This window comes from Balaenoptera physalus (assembly GCF_965194825.1).
Source record: "Balaenoptera physalus genome assembly, chromosome: 1".
NCBI lineage: Eukaryota > Metazoa > Chordata > Mammalia > Artiodactyla > Balaenopteridae > Balaenoptera > Balaenoptera physalus.
The window spans coordinates 185,021,859-185,047,073 of NC_138882.1; the positions used below are offsets into that span (position 1 = coordinate 185,021,859).

General features: G+C 48.5%; 1 protein-coding gene and 1 long non-coding RNA gene across 2 annotated transcripts in view; one reads left to right on the top strand and one right to left on the bottom strand.

Moving 5' to 3' along the window:
- KAZN (kazrin, periplakin interacting protein) overlaps nt 1-25,215 on the bottom strand; it is a 468,988-nt gene that overhangs the window by 237,111 nt on the left and 206,662 nt on the right. The gene's annotated exons all lie outside the window — the stretch shown is intronic.
- LOC309639821 lies at nt 5,908-24,651 on the top strand. Its single transcript, XR_014251870.1, has 3 exons — nt 5,908-8,640; nt 16,941-22,204; nt 22,544-24,651. It is a non-coding gene; the product is annotated as an uncharacterized lncRNA (long non-coding RNA).

A 25,215-nucleotide genomic window follows, 5' to 3' on the forward strand; every position in this document is an offset into this window, starting at 1 on the left:
ACTGAGCACCTACTCTGTGCTGGCCCTCAGGGACAGAGGGACGAGTAAGAGAAAAACAGTCCCTGTCCCGGAAGATATCATAAAAACAACAGCAACAAAAACCACCAACAGAGAAATAAAAACACAACCGGATAGATGGGATTGTGAGCTCTGCACGAAATGCTGTCAGAAGAGAGAGGCGGGGAAGAATATCTCAGTTGGGTCTTGAAGGATGAATAGGAGTTTTCCTAGTAATGATAACAATCATATCTATAGCTCATATTTATTAAGGACTTGCTTTGCTCAAGAGGGTTTGCTGGGTACATTGCAGCTATTATTTTACATAAAAATGATGCCTAGCATTTATTGAATGTCTTCTCTATGTCAGACACTGTTCTAAGCATATATTAGCATCATTTAATCTTCATTAAATTAAATGATTAAATGATGACGACTCTATGGCCCTCTTCATACCTGGCGTGTGGAAACTGAGGTCAGGGAAGGTGGGGGAACTTATCCAAAGTCTCCCAGCCAGTGAAGAGATGATGTTAGAATTTAAACCCAGACAGACCATTCCAGAGACCCTGGTCCTAACCACTACCCCATACAGCCTTCTCATGAACTTTTCTTCTATGCATCTGAGGAGTGATACAGAGGAAAAGCTAAGCATTAACATCCTGAAGTCTGCTTCCTCAGAAAACCATTTAAAATAGAAGAATGACCCAAACCAGCACTTTAAAACCCATCCAATCCAGACTCAGTATTATAACAATGGCCACTATTAGATCATCATTATATAATAATAATAATGATAATAATTCCACTAGGCTATAAGTTCCATCAGGGTAGGCATTTCTGGCTACTTTCCCCCCCCCCATTCTTATGTTCCCAGTGCCTGGCATAAAGTACTCAATAAATTTTGTTGAATTAATGATAATAAACTTTAAATGATGATTTCTATTACATTTTCATGGATTTCAAGACATCTTCATGTATATTATCACATTCTCATAAATAATATATGTCATAGTAAGGGGTAAGAGGAGGGCATAAGATGCTGCTTGGAGGGACAGGAGAGGTCCTCTTAAGTGCAAACAATGGAGCCGTGGCTGACGGTATCCTGGTTTCCCAGACCCGGGACTTCTGGTAAACCTGAACTCCAGGCTAGTAACTGAATGGACCATCACCAACTGCTTGCTAAGTGCACAGCTCACCAAAGCCTTGAGGTGGGTAACACAGTTGCTCTGGTGTCTCCTAGCAAGGGTTCTGGGGAGGGTGGACAAGAGAGCTTTCATTTTCGGCCTCTCGGTAGCCCCTTATTCTTTCTCCCAGATGTCCATGCATTGAGAAGAACTTAATTAACCACAACTGGATGAAGGGTGGAAAAGGAAACTGCCTCATCATCACCCAGAAAAGACAGAACCCATATGCCCGACAACCAGGGGCTGGCAGGGGTTGGAGGATGGACACACCCCCTCCCCCGCTCCCTTGCCCCTCGTCTGGGATACTTGAGACGTGTACTCCATACCGTCTCCCAGAGATACCAGCATGATGAACGCAGCTGCCCACACTGGTAACTACTCAAGAAAGTACCCTATACTGGCCTCTTTCTCTCCCCTCCCCTCCCCTGTCTCACTCCCCACCACCCCTACCCGTGCTTCTGGGCGCCCCCCCCGCCCCATCACATAAAAGACAAGTGCTCACATACTTGTCTCAGTGTCTGCTTCTGGGAGATCCGGGTCTAAGACTGGGGTGGGGGCAGAGTGGGCATCGACTGTTCTGGCTACCCAGCACTCATGCCCCTTCCTCTGGCAGCCCTTTGTCGCTCTCATCCTGTGGTCTGCGGGGTTGGCTCCACCCCCAGGCTCCAAGGGTGAGTACTTGACTCAAGCATCCCATGCGCTACACGGAGTGTCTAGGCCAGGGGTTGGCAAACTTTCTCTATAAAGGGCCAGAGAGCACATATTTTCAGCTTTGTGAGCCACGTGGTCTGCCTCAGCTACTCAGCTCTGCCACTGTAGCACCACAGCGGCCTTAGACCATACACAGACAAATGAGCGTGGTGGTGTTCCAATACATCTGAATTTTATATAATTTTGAATTTCACATAATTTTCACGTCACTACTGTTCTTCTTCTATTTTTTTTTTCCAACCATTTTAAAGTGCAGAAAGCATTCTTAGTTTGTGGGCCGTGCATAAACAGGTGGTGGGACTGGTGTAGACGCTAGATCCATGACAGAAACTGACCCAATCAAAGACAATCAGCCACAGGATGTCTACTGGGAAATGTGGGAAAGAGGCAATCTTTCCCTGAAAGGGGCAGCCTTTTCCTGTTGAAGCTGCTAAGCTATAAAGATGTATCTTGGAAATTCCATGGGATAGTACGGAGACATTCAGCTTAAGGACAACACATAGGACAAGAGATCCCAGAGATGGGTGGGTTGGGCTGAGGGAGGAGAAGAGGCGGGGGAAGAGAGAGAGAATCAAGTAGTGATGACATCTTTTAAGCCCCAGGATCCAGCCATGCCTGAAGCCAGACACTCTTGGATTTTCACTTTCAAGAGCTAATAAATTCACTTATTTTTGCTTCTGTCTATTTGAGTTGGGTTTCTGCCGCTTGCAACCCAAAGAGTCCTGAGTAACATAGGATTTCAGAGGAGGCTTCCCGGAGAAGGTAAAATTAGAGGTAGCCTTAAAGGACGGGGGTGGGGGGCCGGCCTGTATGTCTGCAAAGTTGCTTGTTACTTCCCTGTCTCAGTTTCCCATTCAGTGGGCAAAACACTCTGTTAACTCAGACTCCAGATGGGTTTCTATTCATAATTTTGTAGAACCTTGGAGGTAAGCTCAACACTTCTTGTCGGATTGAGAGCGCTAACAAGCAGTGCTGTGTGTTAGGCAGAGTAAATCAATGCCTTCATGGCGGTACGTGGGCCAGGCTGCAGGGAAACTCTGCTGAACAGAAGGCAACACGCAGGGCCCACGTCCCCACGCTATGAGATACAAGGAGACTGCAGCGTTTTCCTTTATTAAAGACAGGATTGACGAGTGATGTTGGCCAGACTCCGCCAGGTGGTGGAGGTGGGGGGCAGGAAGGGAGGGGTCCCATTTCCCTCAGGAGGCCATAGCAGCAGAGGGACCTGAAGCTGGGGATTACCCAGGGCGTGAGAAGCACTTCCGGCCCGGGTGGAGGAGGACCGAGGGTCAACGTGGGGGAGCTCACGTGAGTCATCAGGTTGAAGGATGGGCAGCAGGAAGGGGCACGGGAGGGCAGGAGCCTGGTGAACCTAGGCGTGGTCCAGACAATGACAGGTGAGGTAAGAACGAGGCAGAAGGGGCCACCTGGCGTTCAGTCTGCCCAGCATGATAGCGCCTCAGTCTCTTCCTTCCCTCTCAGCTCACTTTGCAGGCTCCTGGGGCAGGCACCTGACTCCAGCCTGACAATTAAAGCACAGCACCCCTGGGCCTCAGTGATCAGTTCAGGGATGGCCGTGTCTCCCAAGATGGGCCAAAGAGAGCTCTCGCTAGAGTTGAAACTGCTACTATTTCCTTTCTGGGCCAAGATGCATAGAACATAGGTCCAGAGCTTCTAATGGCCACTCGCTATGATTCAGGGAGGGCCTGTCTGAGACGGAAGTCAACACAGAGGAAGAAAGAGTCTAGAAGGAGAGAGATTCATGATGACATCATTTGAGCCTCTGGATCCAGCTGTTCCGGAAGCCAACTATCCTTGGACTTTCTAATAATAGGTACCAATAACTACTCTCCCCCATCTTTTTAATATTAAACTTCCCCCCCCTGCCTAACCAAAAGCATCTTGACCAATACATCCATGATGAAAGCTCATGTGCTGGGGGCTAGTGGTTAGTGCCACTTTTACCTGCCCCCACTAGCAAGGGCTGGGGCAGACAGGACCTTTAGGATAAAGTCTAAACTCAGGTTGGCTCATAAGACCCGCTGGTATCTGATGTCTGTCTGTCTTTCCAGGCTCACTTTCTATGCTCTGGCTCTACCTCCTCTCATTCCTGGAAACGGATCTGGCATCTTCCTCTGTTGAGACCCTTACACACGTCATTCTCTCTGTCTGCGACACTCACGTCTCCTTCTGTGGGCGCCTCACGCATCCACCTGGCCATCACCAACACACACACATACGAGATAAGCTGGCAAACTTTTACTCATTTTTTATTCTTGGCTTCAATGTTATTCTTCCTAGAAAGATTTCTGTGATGCCCTCCATCCCTACTGTTTATTACTAAATAATTCTGTTCTTCTCCCCCTATCCTGGCATCCACTAGGCACTGATTAAATATGTGTTAAATGAATCAGTGAACAAGGAACAACAAAGTCATCTATAGCTCTACTACTGATGCCTGTCATATCTCAAAGGGACTTGGGGCATGGTCTCCTGAGGTATCTGACACAGACACTATTAGTTGTTTACCCAATTTCCAGGCTCTCCTTCTTTCTCGATAATAGAATCCCTGTTGTTCAGAGTGACAGGAGACTCAGCTCCAGCTCATGATCGACCTGAACCAACCAGGATATCCTGTCCCCCACTTTTCCAGTCTCCCTTGAAGCAAGAGTGACCATGTAACCCTGTCCCGGCCAATGAGACACAAGTAGAAGTCTCCCGAGGACTCTCCTAACAAGAAAAAGGACAAACATTGCTGTCATTGTCTCTTTTGCTTTCTTCCTGCCTTATATGTGAATGTGGTGCCTGGAGCATCAGCAGCCATCTTGTGACCATGAAGTGACAAACCACCAACCTCCGGGAGGCAACTCGGAAAGATGGAAAGAGGCTGGCTCTGGGTGTTGCTGTTGAGCTATACCAGTCCAGTTCTACTGACCTCTCAGTTTCCTATTTGGTGGAGAACCAAAAAAAAACCCCACAGTTTAAGCTGCTTTTAGTCAGGGTTTCTGTAGCCTTCTGCTGAAAACGTTAGTAACAGATGTGGTATCTTCCTCTTTGTGGGTACTAGGGACTGGTGTCCCAACTTACAGTTGCCAACTTGCTGCCCTGGAGTTCAGGACTCTCTCCTCCTGGTTCTGAGACTCTGCTGAGCGGAGGAACCAATCCCAGAGCTCATGCACTCCCCTCTCAGGCCAGGAAGAATCTAATTACCCAGCGATTATAGTAATTATTCCATCCAATTGATCGGTAATCGCTGTAATTCCTGAACATGGTTTTCCATTAATAGTTTGCAATGTATTTATTGTTTATACTCAAGTAAAATAGGCTGATAATAAGACTATTGAGATGGAATCCCCAGGGTCCTGAATATTTACACAGTGCAGTGGTACATGTTTTAATTGTAATATGTATATTGTTTTCCCCCTTTTTAAAGGGCCAGTGTTTGCTCATAGAAAATGCAATGATTACAATTCTGGCCTGCAAGTTTCCTGAACTGTGACCAGTAGTTCATTCCAGGGATTCCATAGAGAGTGTGATGATCGACTGTGAATGTCTGCCGTGAGCAGGGGAGGGCTGAGTTATGGCACGCATGCTGGCATTTGTCATCTCTGGCTTAAGCACTGGTCTTCTGTTTCTAGCTGTATCAATGAACCCTAATCCTCAGACAAGAAGGGGGCACAGCCAACTTCTATGCAAACAGAGGAGGAACAAAAGGAACCCCAACCTATTTCTAGTGACACTGCAACTCAAGATGGGGGCTCCTGTTGCATCTTAGGAAGGCCATCCTTAAAAGGGCTGAAGGTTTATAAATCCCATAAACATTTCCATTCATCACTGGTTCCCAACCTTCCCATAGTCAAGAGGCTTGCTTTATCCAGAAAGCTTGCCGGCAGAAAGACCCCTGTGAACGTTCTGCGAAGGATCTGAATGGGAGGCTCCTCTGGGGTTTGTTCTAAAGGACCCCTCCCTGGAACCCACTGTTTCCCAACACCCTCTTCTTGAATCCAGTAGCCACTGCCTGAGCACTTTTATCATCTGAGGGTGAAGCAAACAAAATCCCACGCCCAGAACGCTCGGAGCTCATGCTTGAGTCTCCTCAAGTCGGTCACTAGCTCGGTCAGACCCCGAGGCTGCATCAGGGAAGGTTACTTGTGACAACAGGTGCGTCAGGACTGAGCCCGTAAATCCCTGTCCTTTTCCCAGGTGAGGAGAAAGGCCAAGGTATGCAGAGATTTCCACGCGTGATTTTATTCAGCCCTGACAACAACCCCTCTGGGTGGGTTGAGATGGATTCCCACAGTACAAATAAAGACACTGAGACTTGGGGGGCTTGGCGGACCCAAAATCACATGGCATCTGAGCCAGGATTTGAACCCCGTTTGGTCCGACCCCAAGGCTTTATTCTTTTTCCTGCACCGACTTGTCCTCCGTGAAACTATATGTGGGTGATCAGAGCAAAATCCACCTGAGCTCTTTTTAACCCTGGTTCCCAGCCAGGCACACCGGGGATAAAGCCAACAAAATTGGCATTCATCCTTCAACAGGTACATGTTAGCGATGTGGGCATCCCAGTTTCTACAGAAACCAAGATTAAAAAGATAAACCCATCACTGCCTCAGAAGAACTTAGTGTCACTAGGGAAATGGATGTGAAAACTGACAAACCACCGATGTGGGAGAGGAGGGCCAAAGTGTGTACCCAGGCTCAGGAAGCACAGAGGAGGGGGCTGCTTCTGGGGAATAAGGCCTCCCATTCCCGGGGAGCAGCGAGGGCATTCTGTAGAATTTTCTGAAGGCGGAGTAGGCTGGGATGCAACTGCAGAAGCAGACGATGACTCACCCTGTGTTTAACAGCAACTCTAGTTCACAATACAAAATTCACAAAAATAAATCCATATGGCCAGCCTCGGAGCACCTGACAACGCGTCTGAGTTCCTGCCCGTTGCGCGCATCCACAGATCATTCCTACGTGCCCATCATCAGTTGCTGGGACATTTCCCCTTCCTTTCACCTATTCTTTCTTTCGCAACCTGGGAGGAACAATCAGAGGAGGCAGCCTGGGATGTGCAAGCATGGGGCTGCCGCAAAACGTTTCCACATGCTCCCAAAAGGCAGGGGGACTCGGAGGCCGGCATGGACCTGCTTTCCAAAAATTTGGGAATGAGCCCAGGGTCAGCCCCTGCCTTGCTGTGTGGCCTCGGGTGAGCTATTCAACCTCTGGGAGTGTCATGACTATCCACCCAGCTGTCTACTAATTCGGAACATGTTCACCGTACACCGACCATGTGCTGGCCCTTGGGCTAAGTGCTGGGACAGCTGGGTGTCCTTCTGGAGGGCATGGGCTGGAGAGGCAGAGCTAAACTGACAATGGCAAGTGAGAGAGGAGGGCTGTGGTCACAGGGACCTGCGAGTGGAGAGGTGGGGCAGGAAAGCCAGTGCTGAAGGGTGAAGAACATGTAGGATAAGGTCCATAGGAGGGATGAGTGGGGCCTGGGGAGTAAGCAGAGGACCTGGGCTCCAGTCCCAGCTTTGTCGTATACAAACTGTGTGTCCTTGGGCAATTGACTTTGTTTTTCTGTGCCTCAGTTTGCCCCTCTGAAAAATGGGGTGATGATAAAGTGGCTCATTGAGGTTTGGTAAGAATGACATGAGCTCTACCTGCAAAGCACTGACACCTGGATACAGAGACTATTCTATTACATGCAACACTGTTGCAGAAACCACAAGAAAGGAGCAGAGGTGTCATTTTCTAGAACAGCTGAGGAGGAATGCAGCTAGAAGAGACCTGCCAGGTGGAGGTGGCAGCAACTGGGTGGATGTAGGGAGTAATGTCCCCGCATCCTATAGGGTCTCCGAGCATCCCAAGCTTCCTAAGAGCTGGGCTGTGCTCTCTGACCCAGTGCCTTGACAGCTTGTTACGGACGACGCAGGCCTTCGAGTTAACGTGAATCAAAAGGCAGTTCCTGCTTTTGCCAAAGACTCGAACGTTCCCTGTTTAGGCCTGGCGCAGCGGTGAGGGCTGGGGGAAAGCCGTGAGAGAGAAGCGTGTGCTCTGAGCGCACCTCCGAGGGCACAGAGAGGGGACAAAGCAAAAGGATCAGCGTGCTCACAGCCAAACTGCCACAGCCTGCCTCAATACCCAGGCAGAACAGTGTGCACCTTAATAGCCACTAAGAACTTGAAAAAGAATCTTAAAAAAAACCCCTCGTGGTTCATGGAGCCAAACCAATGAATTCACTGCCGCAGAAGGTCATGAAGCTGATGTACAGAACCAGATATAAAAAGGCTGCAAGGACGAAAATGCCAGAGAGGCTTGCCCCGATATAAGAGGAGGCAGCCCTGAGGCCTGGTGAGCCAGTAAGGGCACGAGGATGACGATGATGATGATGGCAGTTCTACAACAGCCCCGGCCACCACTCCCGGGACAGCGGCCACGTGCTGGGGACCGAGGCAGGTGCCTTCTTTTCTTAACCCTCAGAACGTCCTTAGGAGCAGACCGGTCAAGGTCAGGATGCAAGCCCAGCTCCCTCAACTCTGAATCTTGTGTGATTTCCTTCCTCCCGCTCAGAGCTGCTCACACAACAGCTCTGCCATCTACCTTGGGCTGTGTGTGCCCGACCCACCGAATTCTCCATTCCTTCAACTCAGGCTAAAGCTCTGCAAAAGGCACTCACTGCTTTTCTTAAACAACAGCTGTCAGGACCAGAGCCCATCTATTTTTATTGAGAGTGTCTGCAGAGAAAGCTCATGTAAGTCACAACCCAAGTTTCCCTCTCTCCTCCCCTCCCTCGCTCATCCCCTTCCCCTTCCCCCCTCCCTTCAACCTCCTTCTCATCTTCTCAGAGTCACTAACAGGATCTAATCAACCCTCCCCTTGCCCTGCACCCCTTCCAGAATCGGCATCTAAAATGCTGCTTCTGACTCACAGACATAGAAAATAAATAAACCCATGGTTACCAAAGGGAAAGGGGGTGGGGGAGGGATAAATTAGGAGTTTGGGATCAGCAGGTAGAAACTACCGTATATAAAATAGATAAACAACAGGGCCCTACTGTATAGCACAGGGAATTATATTTAATATCCTGCAATATAGCGATCCCCAACCTTTTTGGCATCAGGGACCGGTTTCGTGGAAGACAATTTTTCCACGGATGGGGTGGGGGGATGGGGGGGTGGGGGGATGGTTCAGGCAGTAATTCGAGCGATGGGGAATGATGGGGAGTGATGGGGAGCGATGGAGAGCGGCAGATGAAGCTTCGCTCACTCGCCTGCCGCTCACCTCCTGCTGTGTGGCCCGATTCCTAACAGGTTCCCATATAATAAACCATAATGGAAAAGAATATGAAGAAGAATATCTATCTATCTATCTATCATCTCTCTATCCTTCTATCTTTCTATAACTGAACCACTTTGCTGTACACCAGAAACTAACAGAACATTGCAAATCAACTATACTCCAATAATAAAATGTTGCTTCTACTTTCACCCACCCACTGGCCTCATTTTGTCCCCTCTCAGGTTTTATCTTCCTGGGTTTCTTGGAGGTCTAAGAATTATTCCCACCCTCCAGCCCCCAACCCAAGTGACCTTCCCATACATGATATTATCTGTCCCCCGCCGCCAAACTTCATGAACTATTCCTTCTCTATGGCTTAGTTTCTCCACATGGCACAACTGGCATGTTGGAGGGACAACTCTTCGTTGTGTGGGACTGTCCCCCGCATTTCAGGACCCTGGTCACTACCTTCTCAAAGCCCATAGTTGCCCCAGGCTGGTGACAACCAAAGCCCCCTCCCTCCTTATTTCTAAATCCTTCCTATTGGCGGAGGGGGCCGTGGATACCCACCCTGGTTGACAAGCTCTGCATCTACCCTCTCTAATCTCCATCTTGTCCAAGGCTGTGCAGGAGGTACCACTGGGGTATCTTCACAACCACCAGATAACTTCCTCCTTCTGAAAACGGCCCCCTTCTCTCCCAGAGGTGGCCCCGCAGCCGTGTTTGTGGGACCTCACCGTGGTTCTCTAGGGCTGTCACCTGACTTGAGCTGGCTGCAGTAGACTCTTCTAGGAATTCAGGATTGGGAATCAGAACCTACCCACATGCGTCTGAGGTGATGTGGGCTTGAGAGGTGTGGGGCCGTGTGCAGAGGTGCCGCTCTGCCGAGGCGGGAGAGTGAAGATGGTGTGCAGAGCAGCAAAACGTCCCGCCCTGCTTTCCAGCAGAATCCCCATTTTGTTTGGGAAGCTCGCTGTCTCCATAGGCTGATCCCCTTCATCCCACCGGCCACTGACTCAGAGATGAACGTGTGGTCCACTTAAGGCCAGTGAGGCCTGGGGGAGGGCTGGGGGGCCAGCTCCTGGGAGGCCAACACAAAGGAGATGCCCGGGAAAGAACGGTCCCCTTCTCCGGTTAGAGTCGCCCTGTCCTCGTGAGGCAGCCACGTTGAGACCGTGAGAGGATGGAGCTAAGGAGCTAGTGACGAAGTCAGCTACTGAGGTTGGCCGGGTGGAGAGATGGGAAAAGCCAGAGGCCTGACAGCACCGCACAGCCTCGGAACGAACCCCCCAGGGCCTCCCTCCTCCTCGACTTCTTGTTAGGTGGGGAAATGCATTTTTCTTACTGTGTGGGCTGGTTCAGTCGAGTTCTCTGTTCCGTGCAAAGACATCAGAACCAATGCACGGGGACAAGAGGACCCGGGGCCCTGGAGGGAGAGACGGCTCCCCACCCTGCCTGGGGCCTGAATGCCCACTTTCTTTTTGGATTCTGTGAAATTCCAGTGTCTTCCCAACAAATCCTCCTCTTTGTTTAAGAATCCAGGGGCAGTTTCCCTTGCTGGACCTCAAAGAGTCTTGACGAAGACACACTGTCTCCTCTTCCTCTGAGAACTCTTGCCTCTCTGATTTCACATCCTTACAATGTTTCAAGCCCACGTCTCCAGGCTGACGGCTCCTAAATGATAGCTCAGTTCTAATCTCTTTCCTGACTCCAGTCCTGTGCTTCTGTTTGTCTCATGGAATTTTCTGTCTGAACATTCCACAGCACCGCCACCTCCAAGGGTCACAGGTGAAGCTGCTCGCCACGTCACCTGAGTGGGATGAAAGCTCTGTTTTCCTGGGCTGGGCCGTCAGGACCAAGAGTGGAAGGACTCGAGAAGGGCAGAGCAAGCGTCTGTTGCTGCTCCGTGCAGAACCTGAGAGCTCTGCGAGAAGATCATTACTTAAACAAACAAACAAGAGGCCAGTTTGCTTTAGTGGCTGCAAACTGTTTGAACAAACTAAACCGCAGGCAGGGAGATGGTCAATATTTCATGATGGAAGAGGCAGCACGGTCCAGGGAAAAACAATCATTTGCCTGAAGTCAAGAGCCCCGTACAGAGGATTGGACTCTGCCACTTGGAGTGACACCGTTCCCTCCCCGGGCCTCAATATGCCCAGCTGTGAAAGGGGGCGATTTCAACTGCGTGACCGTATTCGTTTTCTAGGGCTGTCGTAACAAAGTGCCAGACTGGGTGGCTTAAACAACAAAAAATTTATTTTCTCATAATTCTGGAGGCTCAAAGTCCAAGATGAAGGTGTCAGCAGGGTTCGTTTCCTCTGAGGCCTCTCTCCTTGGCTTGTAGACAGCCGTCTTCTCCCTGTGTCTTCACATGGTCTTCCCTCTGTGCGTGTCTGTGTCCTAACTGCCTCTTCTTCTTTTTTTTCTTTTTTTCTTACATCTTTATTGGAGTATAATTGCTGTACAATGGTGTGTTAGTTTCTGCTTTATAACAAAGTGAATCAGCTTTACATATACATATATCCCCATATCTCCTCCCTCTTGCATCTCCCTCCCACCCTCCCTATCCTACCCCTCTAGGTGGTCACAAAGCACCGAGCTGATCTCCCTGTGCTATGCAGCTGCTTCCCACTAGCTATCTATTTTACATTTAGTAGTGTATATATGTCCATGCCACTCTCTCACTTCGTCCCAGCTTACCCTTCCCCCTCCCCGTGTCCTCAAGTCCATTGTGTACGTCTGCGCTAACTGCCTCGTCTTAAAAGGACACCAGCTGTACTGGATCAGGGCCCACCTTAATGACCTCATTTTACCTTAATTATCCCTTTAAAGGCCCTATCTCCAAAGATAGCACATTCAGAGGTACTGGAGGCTAGAATCTGAATATATGAATTTTGGGGGTTAACACAACTAAGCCCATAACAGTAACTTCTAAGGATCCTTTCAAGCTCGTGAGCCTATCACAATCACTCCCATCCGTTTTTCTTCCACTCTCTATTAATTTGGTCAATGGGGCTTCCATCCTGTAGGCATCTAGACTCAGCATCAGAATCATGTTGCATTGTTTTCATTCCTCACCTGCTCCCCTTTCTCCCAAATCTCCATCATGGAATAGACCATGGTCCTACCGCATCTAGAACTCTCCATCCCCAAAATCACGATGCCACTGAAGTCCGTATTCATCTTGTGCCCATCTTGCCTTTAGTCTTTTCCCTCTGTCCGTCTCGGTGGGGCATGTCCCTGCCCTGCCTCAGGCCTTCAGGGCCTCTTCACTGTCCCTCACGGCCCTCCCCAGCCTGAACTGCACGGCTCCTCCATGGGAACCTTCTATTCTATTCAAACCAAACTATCACCATTCCCCAGACCCACCCTGTACCTTCTCACCTCCATCCTCTGCTCAAGCTCTGAGTGCCTCCCTTACCGGGACCTCAATCATCCTTTTGAAATTCTATCCTCCAAGGTTCAATTCAAAGACCACAGAGTCCAGTTGGCCAGGCGTTGCCAACTTACTGTGGGTGAGAGTGGGAAACCCAACTTGATAATCTGTGTGGTTCATTCTATATGCTCCAGCTTAATTCGGACAGCTGTGCTGCCCAGGACCTGGGTTTGCAGCTGGGAGAACAAACCCAACTGTGCTAATGAGGACCAGTGAAACACATCCCATTCACCACGGATGCTTCCGGGCTCTCGGGATACCCAGACGATGTGGCACTTGGCATTGGCAGATGGCCCCCAAGAGCTGAGTAACCCTCAAAAGCGCTGAACCCCAAGAGGAAACAGGTGTAGAGGGCTGAGTAGATTATGCAGCGTTATTCCAACTGTGATTCTTGGTCCAGCAGCACCAGCATCCTGTATGAACTTGTGAGAATGCAAATTCATAGGCCCCACCCCCTCCTCCTGGATCTGAGACTCTGGGGATGGAGCCCAGGAGACTGTGTTTTCACAAGTTCTTCAGGTGATTCCTGCACACGTTAAAGCTGGAAAATCCTTGAAATAGGAAATGAGGTTAGAGGAGGCAGGGAGGTGGGGGTGGACCATGTGAGGCTTCAGAAGCCATGGAAAGGGGTTTGGGATCAACGTACATGTAACAGGAAGCGTTGGGGTGTGTGTCAGCTGGGGTTCTGTAGAGTAACGGAGAGATTTATTCATTTCTTTTAAGGAATTGGTTCACGCAAGTCAAATTTGTAGGGCAGGCTGGAAACTCAGGCAAGATTTCTATGTTACAGTCTTGAGGCGGAATTCCTTCCTTCTTTGGGAAACCTCAGTTTTTGTTCTTGAGGCCTTCAACTGGTTGGATAAGGCCCATCTGCATTCTAGAGGGTAATCTGCTTTACTTATAGCCAACCGATTACAGATGTTAATTTCATCGACACAACACCTTCCCAGCAGCAGCTAGACTGGCATTTGACCAAACAGCTGGGAACCAGCGCGTAAGCAAAGTGACACATAAAATTTAACCACTAGAGACTGTTGGCTCTAGCTCTTCCTGAGGCCTGAGGGTTTCGCTTTTTCTGGGCCCCTTATAGTGAACTCCCCATGACTTGAGGTAAATGGAAGGAGTCCATTATCCTGCAACCACAGGAGCCCGTCACTAGGTGCTTGTAAGAGTTTTGTCTGCAGATAGAGGTCCACTCTCTGAGGGCAGAGGACACAAGTCTACTCTTCTTGGGTCTCCTTTGTGCTGGATTATCTTCAATTCGTCTCTCACCCTTTCTCAGAGCTCTGGGAGGCTGCCCTGTATGGAATGCATCAGTGAGCATCTGATCTCTGGCCTCCAGTTGGCTTTGGCCAATGGGGGACACCAGGAGGAGCCTAGAGGGTGGGAGAAGAGGGGAGGGGTCCCTCACTGCTGTTGGGGGTTGGCTGCATGTCTTGAACTCAAGGCTGCAGCTCCTACTGGCCTGCCCCCTACCCGTACAGGTACACTTTCCACATTCTGTTAACAGCTCCCTACCCTTTGCCCCTGGAGCTGGTATCAGCTCCCTGCTGTGACACCCCTGGGGCACTGCACTGTCCCTGTGGGTTTCTCTAAATTCAACCGCGATGAAGAGTGGCCCCCGCTTGCCACAACTGGAGAAAGCCCTCGCACAGAAACGAAGACCCAACACAGCCAAAAATAAAATAAATAAATAAATTCAAGCTGAACCTTCCCTTGTAAACTGCTCTTTAATTGAGTTTGTTATGGACTAAATGTGTTTCCCCCAAATTCATATGCTGAAGCCCTAGCTCCCACTGTGACGGTATCTGGAGGTGGGGCCTTTGGGAGGTGATTAGGTCATGATGATGAAGCCCTCATGATGGGATTAGCATCCTTATAAGAAGTGACACAAGAGAGATGACCTCTCTCTCTACCTGTGAGGACACAGCAAGATCTGCAAACCAAGAAGAAGGTTCTCACCAGACGCTAGCTAAATCAGCTAGCACCTACGTCGTGGGACTTCCCAGCCTGCAAAACTGTAAGAAATAAATGGTTGCTGTTTGAGCCACCCAGTCTAGGAATTTTGTTATGGCTGCTTGAGCTAAGACAGAACTCTTCTCAAATCACCCAGTTTGAATGCACCATCTGTTTTTGGCCATCTGACCGATAGACCTTGGCAGCCCACATAGGACTGGCCACCTGGTGATTGAATGATACCTACTGACCGAATCAAAAGAGGGAGAAAGACACAGAATCTTCCAGCAGGCTTAGGAGAAACAAACCCTCCAGCATTTTCAGCTAAGGGGCCAAGTTTTAACTCCACAAACATGCTGCTCAAAAGCTTGGCCAAGCAGTAATTAAGGGCGGGGGTCTGGGAGGGAGGAGAGATGGATGACATTGGGTATGGAAGGAGTTAAGCTTCCAACGCAGGGACGGCCAGCACAGCCCACTTTGCAATTTTCTGCCAAAATATTTTAAATGAAACAGCTGTGCATGAGCAAAACTGCTGAGAATTGTTCCAGCTCCAAGCATGAATCTGAATCACTCATGTTCGGTATTTGACGGGCTGTGTAATTGCTCTAAACCCTATTATCTTCCCTAGCAGTTGTTGAAGTGTCATTAGGACACTTCAAATGAAAGGCTAAGTTCTCCTATATACACAATTTTAATAATTACAGTCTTTGTTTTTTTTCTATTTTGAAATGCAAAGCTCCGTTCAAAAAGGGAGGTGCCAGGATTGTAGGATTGCATCAGAGACTTCTGAAGCCAGCCTAGAATGTTATTATGTATTTTTTTTTAACTTTCTCTGGATTTTCCTGAGCAGTTAATCTTTCATGATTTTTATTTTCTGCCCTATGCAGGAGAGAAGAGAGCAAGGCATGCTGGGTAATGGAACCAGAACAGTCGACAAACATTACCGGGCACCTACTATGTGCCAATCACTGTTCTAGGCCCTGGGGACGTAAGGATATGCAAACCTGAGGAGGCCACTGCAATCTTTTCACCACACCAGACTATCTCGTAGTTTATTTATTTCATGTCTCTGCTCTGCTAGAGGGTGAGGGGTTTGTGAAGACAGAGTTGTGTCTTGGTCATCTTTGTATCCAAAGTAGGCAGCCCAGCTCCACAAGTGTTGGTTGAACGACTGAATGACTGTTTACAGAATGCACACAATGGGCCAGGAGCCTCTCTGGGTACAGGGATGTGGCCATGAACAATCTGGGTGCAGTCTTTGCCTTTGGGGGCACATAGTAGGGGTGCAGAGACAAGATACACACTGAACAAGTACATTATCCTCACGATGGATGCCACCACAGAGAAAGGACTCTGGCCCCATTAGTCACAATCAGCACAGAGGTAACCACTACCACTCAGCCAGGGCAGTTAGGGAAGTGTGGTCATGATGGTGAAGAAGAAGCATCCACTGAGAGGTGGGCCGGCACGGCCTGAAACGCCAGTTTGGCCACTGGATCGCTGTTGGAGCTTTTGGGCAAGTTCTCTCTCTAAACCTCAGTTTCCCATCTAGAAATGAGAATGGTACGATTTAATTCTCAAGGTGATGGTGATAGGCACAATTCTAAGACGGTCCCTTTGACCTCTACCCCCTGGTGTCACATCCGGTACAATCTCCTCCCCTTGAGTGTGGGCAGGACCTGTGACTTGTTTCTAATGAACAGAAAACATGGTAAAGGTGCTAGGATGTCACGCTTATGGTTAGGTTATCTATCCTCTATCTATCTATCAATATTTATCTATCTATCTATCTTTATGTCTTAATGTATATGTATATATGTAGGCATCTAATCTTATCTGTCTGTCTATATCTATCTATCATCTATCCATCTATCTCTACCTATCTGTATTTATTTATCTATATCTATATGTGTATATATTGTATCTATCTTTTCTTGATTTTTCTTTTTTTAATTAATTTTTATTGGAGTATAGTTGCTTTACAATGTCGTGTTAGCGTCTACTGCACTGCAAAATGAGTCAGCCATACATGTACGTATTCCCCTCCATTTAGGACACTGCAGGGCATTAAGTAGAGCTCCCTGTGCTATACAGTATGTTCCCGTCAGTTGTCTATTTTATACATAAGTGTCAATAGTGTATATATGTCAATCCCAATCTCCCAATTCCTCCCACCCCACCCCTTTCCCCCTTGGTATCCATATATTTGTTCCCTACATCTGTGTCTCTATTTCTGCTTGGCAATTTCTTATCTATCATTGATCTATGTCTATCCATCTATTTGTATCTGTATCTATCTGTACACAAACACACACACACACACACACACACACCCCTACCTATCCATCTATTTATGCCTCTATCTTGCTTGTCCACACTAGAGAGATCCTTGCTGGCTCCATGGAGTCAGCAGCTGTGCTGAGGAAGCCCACGTGTCAAGGAACTGCTGGCAGCCTCTAGCACCTGAAGGTGCCTCCACCTGACAGCCAGCCAGATACCAGGGCCTCACGCACACAGCCACCAGGAAATGAGTCCTGAAAACAGCTTGACGGAGCTTGGAAGCAGATTCTTCCACAGTCGAGCCTCCCGGTGAGAATGCACCTTGGCTGCACCTTGTGAGACCCTGGGCAGAGAACCCAACTGAGCTGTGCCTGGATTCCTGACCCCCAGGAAACATGAAATAATAAACATGTGTTGTTTTAGGTCACTAAGCTTGTGGTAATTTGCTATGCAGCAGTAGATAACTAATAGACGCTTGGTGCATAGTAGGTCCTGAAAGTTGGAGGTGAAGGACAGCAGAGGACAGATCAGTTCAGCCTCCCTGACCTCCTCTTGCACAACACCGCCCCCTCAACCCCTGAAACCCTAGCTGAGGCGGACATCCTGAGAGGCTCTGGGTCAGCCTTGCTAAGGTGCCTGGGTTTGGAATGAGAAGCATCACCCAAGGGCACCTCCTAGAAGAGCAGATGCTCCAAGTAGCGTGCACTCTGGGTTCAGCAGCCTGAAGGCTGGCAGCTCTACCCTGGAGCTGAGAAGAGGCACTGGAGAAATGATGGATTCCCAATATCTGCTCAGAACACGGGGACAAGGAGGCCAGCAATAACAGACTGCGTGCTCCCTCGTCGCGGCCTGAGGTGGACCGCGCAAAGCTCCGGCCTCGCCACCTGCCTGGAAGACGCCCGTAGTTGCCCAGGTTTGTGGGCACAGAAAGGGAGATGGATGCCTGGTTTGTTTCCAGACTCACCTGATCTAATGTCAGCACCATTTCTGAAATGGCTCTGATTTCTCTGATATTCAGAAAATGATTCACTCTGTCCCTCCCATGCCACTAAGCCCTGCCCAAGTCTGGAATGATCAATACTGAATTTTCTGAGCCTCCAGATCTCTGTCACAATGGAGGAAACAAGACTCACTTCAGAAGGTTGGTGGAAGAGTCTCATTAATGTTATTACCCAGAACTACTCTTAGGTTATCGTACCAGAGGCTGGCCAGGGCTTAAAGATAGCCTCTTACTTAACTCCCTGGACACCCTTGGAAATGGGGGCTCTGGATAACCTGTGCTGCAGGTGAGTAAGCCAAGGCCTGGAGACGCCAAATGACTGCAGTGTCACCACTTGAGATAACACCCAGCACCCAGAGGGGCAAATTCCTGGCTTCGCCCCCACTGACCCCCTTACACACTCTTGTAGCATTTACCTTTATCATGTGACCGCCTTCCCAGTGACCTACAGAGACCCCTATTTTGTGAGCTGGTTGCTACACGGGAAGGGCCTAAGCAGGTAGCAGCCCCATCAGCCCCTGCCCCCTCAGTAGACACTGATGGGGTGAGAGTGTGAGAAGGACACTGAAAGCCCAGGCCCTAATCAGAACAGGCCCCCCAGGTACGTGAAGCCCACTCAGCCATTCCCACCTCACGCCTCATGTCTTCCATCGCTCCTGCTGGGCTGCAGCCCTCCTGGGGTGTGCTGCAGATGTAACAAGCTCCAGGAGCACCAGGAAGCCTCGGTGTGCCCCATGGGCCTGGGGCCAGGGGCGCTGACAGCTGGACACGTGGTCCCTGCTGGAACAGGACCAGGTGAGTGCCCTGGTGGGGTCTACAAGGAAGTCTCTGCATGCCTGGGAGGCCAGTCTCCTGCTTGCCTGTGGTCCGAGCACCAGGCAGAGACCTGGCAGCCGAGACCAACAGAAGATGCAGCCTTCGATGTGTCGTCATACTCATCATCTTTGGTGACCGTGGGAAGTCATCAACTTTAAATCCAAGGAAACTTTCCTTATCGGGCATCAGGGGGGATGGACGAATGATGATTTCTGCCCAGTAGCAAATGTGCTCCTTGACAGCTGATGATGCTGGCCTTAACCATTTACAGAGATCGATGTGGGGTCCAATCAACCCTGAGTCAGGGTGATGCCCTGCCCCCCAGCTCCTCGTCCAATCAGGCTGGTCCCAGCAGGAGAGAACAACTAGTAACAAAGTGGACCCCGCACTAGTTAGGGGACGGGAAGAGAACTCGGCTTCCCTGAGTGCCTCCTATGTGCTGGACAGCACACTCACTGCTTTACCTATGGAATTTCCTTTAACTCCCAACACAAGCCCTGAGTGAGCTACTACTCATACCCACAGTGTTCCATTTGTCTATTGCTATATGACAAACCACCCCAGAACTGACTGATTTAAAATAACAACACTCGTTTGTTTTGCTCACAAGTCTGCAATTTGAGCATGGAGACAACCTGTCTCTGCCCCACATGGCATCAACCGAGGCAGCTCCACTGGGGCTGCAGGATCCACCTCTAAAATGGCTCACTCACAAGGCTGGCAAGTTGATGCTAGCTGTCAACTGGGAGCTCAGTTGAGGCTGTCAGCTTTGGGTCTTGGTTTGTCTCCTTGTAGACCTCTCCACGGGGCTGCTTGGGTTGCCTCACAACATGGCAGCTGAGTTCCAGGAAGTCCAGGTGGAAAACACAAGCCTTCGTAGGTGACCTAGCCACATAGGTGATGTCCCAGACCATCACTTCTGCCACATTCTTTTGGCCGATCAAGTCATTTAAGGCTAATCCAGATTTGAGGGGAGGGACATTAGATTCCACCTCTTAATGGGGGGAGTAGCAAAGTACGTGCACTTATCTTTAATCCACCATACCCATTTTACAGATGGGGAGGCTGAGTTTCAGAAACATTTAACACTTTCCCACAGTGAGCAGCTGGAAAGTAGCAGAGACCCAAGTCTGAACTCAGCTCTGAATAAGCTCTGAACATAAGCTCTTTCTACTCTACCAAGTAGTTCTTCAGACCAGCAAGCTAATACTAATTGTTGGTTGGTTTAGCTAATCGGGTGTATCTTCAGAAATAGGCCCAGAAAGACAATAAAAATAAGACCATGTTTGAATTTCTTAAATCTGTATGAGTTTTCCCAAGCATTAAGTTTCTTTTCTGAGAGCCAAGCTTGGTCAAAGTGTTCACGGGCTAAGACTTCATCAGAACACGAAAACCAGGCTTAAACAGTGTGATCTGGACTAGAAAAATAATCCCTGAATTTGTCCACATCTTCCTTCTCTCTGCCAAGTATTCTTGTCCCACCATCCCACCACCGAAGACTAGTTGGAGACATGTGGGTGTACAGAAATTCTGTGTACAGTTGCTCAGGATGTGCACTGTACAAGGAGATCAGCTGAGCAGTAAATGGGTTAAAACTCAGCCTGTGTTCCTCTCTCTAAGCCTTGTGTCTGGTGTGGGACTGATTCCAGCTGGAGTCAGGGTGCTGTTTCCTAATTTGCTCAAGTTAGCCACGGAGGGATAACCTGCAAAGCTAACTTCAAAGCAATGCTACCTAAATCATCCTGAGGAGAGGTTGAACGTTTCAAGGGAAAGGTGGAGAAGGAGAATGTGACAACTCATGGTCTCCCTTCTAACATCTCAAACAGTTCTGCTCTGGCTCCAAACTTGTATATTTTGTTCAGATAAACAAAAGTTCCCCAGTTACTGGGACCACCTTCTGTAGAGGTGATCATGCAACCTTGGGCTATTTATATGCCCTTTAAAGGACTTGTCCTTCTTGGGTTCAAGTTCTGATTCTTCCATTTACTCACTGCATGACCTTGGGCCAAATCTGTAACATCTCAGGACTTGTCACCTCCCCTGTGAAACAGGAATCATAATAATATGAATTATGAATATTATGAAATATGAATTTCATTAAATCTAAGGCACTATCATTTATAACATGCACCATTATTTTATGGATCACTAAGGAAATAAAGCTGCCAACTAAACTGACACGACTTTGATTCTAAGATTTTTTCAGAGAAAAAAATGGAAACAAAATGTGTCTTGGAATTGATGGAATTTAGTAAAATAGCTTGCCTCACTATATAAAAAGAGTGTTGTGAAGGATTAAATTAAATAATGTGCAAAAAAAAAATACTTTGTAAACTATAAAGCACTAAAAATATTAATTCTTCTTAGACATAGGAACTTTCAAATGACTTCATCTGAAAGACTAATGTACTATTAGATCCTCCCAAGCTTGATATAATTGTCTTAATGTACTCACTAAGCAGTTCAAAAAGCTGCATTTACAGCATTATCAGTCTGAATTGCTCTTCTCCGTTTATAACATTCCCACCCTCTTATGATTTATTTGTGTAGAATCAACTTGTGAGTTTTCCCTTGAATGGGATTCAAGATTTGGGGCTTGATTTACAGTTAGAATTGACTAACATTTGGAAACAATAAACTGTGTTGTCTAAACACATAAAGACCACAAAAGAAAGCTGAAGTGCTAATTACTGTGAGGGGAGGGGATGGGGAAGCAAACGCGCCACAAAACCCTGTTCAGTGTCAGGGTTTTCCTATAACTGCGGGCGGGTCGGGGGACGGGCAGACTCCCCAGGCCACGTTTCCCATGCTGCTCTGGGGGAGGAAACGGTTGAGAGGTTTGGACTGTGGTTTCCCTCTGGAAAGAAAAAGAAATAGTTTGGAAGCCACCAAAGAGCAGTTGATCCATAATTCTTTCAGTTTGAAAAAAACAAATTGGGGCCTTGGGCGTCCTATGTCCTCAGTAGGACAAGGTGGCCTTGGCACTCTATCAGGTGTCAGGAAACGAGCTCTGGTTTCTCGGCCCTGTTAGCCTGGCCGGTCAGGTGTGGAACGGACCAGTCCAACCCCAGAAGGCCATGATCTCCTGCTCGGGATGCACCAATCGCATTGCAGGAAACAGCCCGTCCAAGCCAGCCTAGTGTCTTTGGGGAGGTGGCCTGGTGTTCCCAAACCAGCCATGCCTTGGAATCAGACAGACCCAAGTTTACATCCTGCCCTCATCATTTATCAGCGGTTTGTCACTGGACTCTTCTGTGCCTCCGTTTCCTTATTTGTAAGGCATGATGAGCTCATGCAGGGGAAGTGTCCATCCAAGTGTCTGGAACAGAGTGGACACTTATTAAATGATTCCTATGAGGACAACCCCTCATGGAACTCTCTGAACTGATTTCAACCAATGTTTGCTGGACCCCCGCCATGTGTAGACACTGTCAGGTGTTGGAGATGATGTGATGAGGAGGACAGATCTGGTTTCTGCTCCCACGGGACAAGTCCAGGGCTGGGAGCAGATAAACAAACAAACAAATAAGCAAAATAAGATACACTCAGGTGGGCTTCCGTGGGCTTCCCTGGTGGCGCAGTGGTTGAGAGTCTGCCTGCCAATGCAGGGGACACGGGTTCGAGCCCTGGTCTGGGAAGATCCCACGTGCCGCGGAGCAACTAGGCCCGTGAGCCACAATTACTGAGCCTGCGCGTCTGGAGCCCGTGCTCCGCAACAAGAGAGGCCGCGATAGTGAGAGGCGCGCGCACCGCGATGAAGAGTGGCCCCCACTTGCCACAACTAGAGAAAGCCCTCGCACAGAAGCGAAGACCCAACACAGCCAAAAATAAATAAATAAATTAAAAAAATAAGCAGTTATTGCTTAAAAAAAAAAAAGATACACTCAGGTGATAAGGGGTATGGAGAAAATAAAGCAAGTTACGAAGCTGGAGAGAGATGGGACGTGGCGGGGGAGGGGCACAGTGGTACCTTAGGAAGGGTGGTCAGGGAAGGCCAGGCTCGCTAAGGCACTTCAGCCCCCAGCCCATGATTCTCCAGCCCGGTGGTTCTCAACTAGGGGCTATTCTACCCTCCAGGCAACATTTGGTGATGTCTAGTGATATTGCTATTACGAGTGGGGGTGGCCACTGGCATCCAGTGGGCGGAGGCCAGGATTCTACTCAGCGCCCTACGGTGCACAGGACAGCACCCTCCATCCCCTGCCCCCCAGACCCGTCAAGATTTATCTGGGCCCGAATGTCAACAGCGCTGAGGCTGAGAAATCCCGACCTAGTCCATTACCCTGTGTTATGTTCTTCATGACACTTCACAGAGCTGATGATTCTGGAAATCCCTTAGTGGAAGGGACCTGGCTTAACTAATAGACCCACCATCATCACGGTCTGTAATGGGTGACATTAGAGAGCCGTTCCCCGGCCCCTGCATCTCCCATGATGGCGGGCATGCAGCAATGTCTACCTGTGCAGAGTGCCCTGTGGAGGCTGGCTTCATGTCCCACCCCTCCTGGCCTAGGCTATCCCAATAAAGCTCATTTTGCTAACTAGATATTAAAAACAAAAAACCAAAAATCAAACAAAATAGGAATCTGGGGCTGACTCTAGCCAGTGTTGGGGGAGATGGATTCGGGAATACTTCTAGACCAGTGCCCCTGGAGTCCAATAACAGCCACAGTCCTAGTTCAGTAAATGCAGTCCCTCGCCCCCCAGGTTCTAGACTCTCACATACAGTTAAAGGGAAAAAAATCAGAAGCAGGGAGTAATGCTGCCTCTAACAGGCACAGAGGCAGGAGCAGGAAGTGACAGCTGTCAGCCTGACAGTGAAGGAGGAAGGGCAACGTCACATGGAAGGAGAAAGAAGAATTCGGAAAGCACGGCAGTTGGGAGTTATTTGGACTTTCCAGGCACCTCTGCATTACACAGCATGGAACTGAGACACTAAGGCCAGTTGCACTGTTACTGTCTTCCCACCAATACCCACGCCCCTTATTCCATGCCACCAGAACTGATTTCATTTAGGAGGCAATGTGCTCAGCCCCAAGATGGGCTGAAATCAGTGATGGCCATATTATCCCCCCCCACCCTTTTTTTTAAAGATTTTTTTTTTTTTTTTGATGTGGACCATTTTTAAAGTCTTTATTGAAATTGTTACAATATTGTTTCTGTTTTATATCTTGGTTTTTTGGCTGCGAGGCATGTGGGATCTTAGCTCCCCGACCAGGGATCAAACCCACCCCCCCTGCATTTGAAGGTGAAGTCTTAACCACTGGACCACCAGAGAAGTCCCCATCCCATCCCTTTTTGCCAGTGATTGGTTAAGAGAGGACATGTGACCCTGTTCTAGTCAATAAGGTGTAAGGGCATGTCAGCTTGAGAGCTTCTGGGAAAAATTTTCCTCTCTGATAAAGCAGAGAGCCACATGACTAGAAAGTCCCTTTTTAAAAACCATCACTCCTTTTGTGTTTGGGAAATGGGTTTGTGACAAGGGATGTGATGCTTGGAACTGTGGCAGCCATTTTGTGACCACGAGGAAAGGCTTTCCCCAACATGCTTGAGGATGGAGGGAAGGAAACACAGAAAGAATTTGAGACCTCAATGACACCGTTGAATTTTGTTATGTAAGAACGAAATTGTATTTATTGCTTAAGCCTCCGTTACCATAGCTCAAAGCATCCTAAATAATATGGTTTCTTTTTGTAATAATACTTCTCAGGAAGAGGTTCCTACCTAGAGGTTGATATTTTAAAAATGTGTCATTTCTAAAATGGACAAAGCATCAGTTATTTAGAAACTTCTCTAATCTGGAATGTTATCCCCTACCCTTGAGGGTTCCAAAAAGTACAAAATTGCTCTATTTAAACGCACCCAGAGTCATACAATCTATGACATATACCATCTCTGCTTTCACAGAGCAGCTTAATGCTCATGATCTCCATTCACAGACTCACTGAATCTCAATGTTCAGAAATAGCACTTTGATCCAATTCCCTACATAATCTCCTCATTCATTGACCATCATCTCTGTCCGCAACAGAGGTAGGTCTGGTTTATTTGCCTGGTGAGTACAGGATAAAGAACTGGGCACACATAGCCAGTCCCTCCTTCGTCCTTCCTCTTGCGAGTGAGCTGCCCAGAAGGTTTACATTCTGCTCTGCTCCCGCACAGACTTACAGGGGCAGCCTCTGCCCTGGGGCTTGCTCCAGGCCAGTGCTTCCCGTGTCTGGGTGGGGAAATGCATCTAATTAGGGGCCCTATTCACCTGCTGATATACGTCACATTCTCCAATGTTAGCTTTATCAGTAATGAAGATGATATGTTGGTTTAGCATTGAGTGATCAGAGTCAGTCAGTTCAGAGAACAGATTCTATTCTGGCAACTTTAAGCTACTTTAAAACTTTAAGGTATTTATTATAGGATATTAAATGGGTGATGGTACTGTAGGAAGAGCCGAAGAAACAGATCCTTCAGGAATGAAAAGCCACACTGCCGAACTGAACCATCAACGGATCTGCTGCGTCCTCCATGCATCGCGTGCCGGCAGCCACAGAACTTTACCTCCTGGG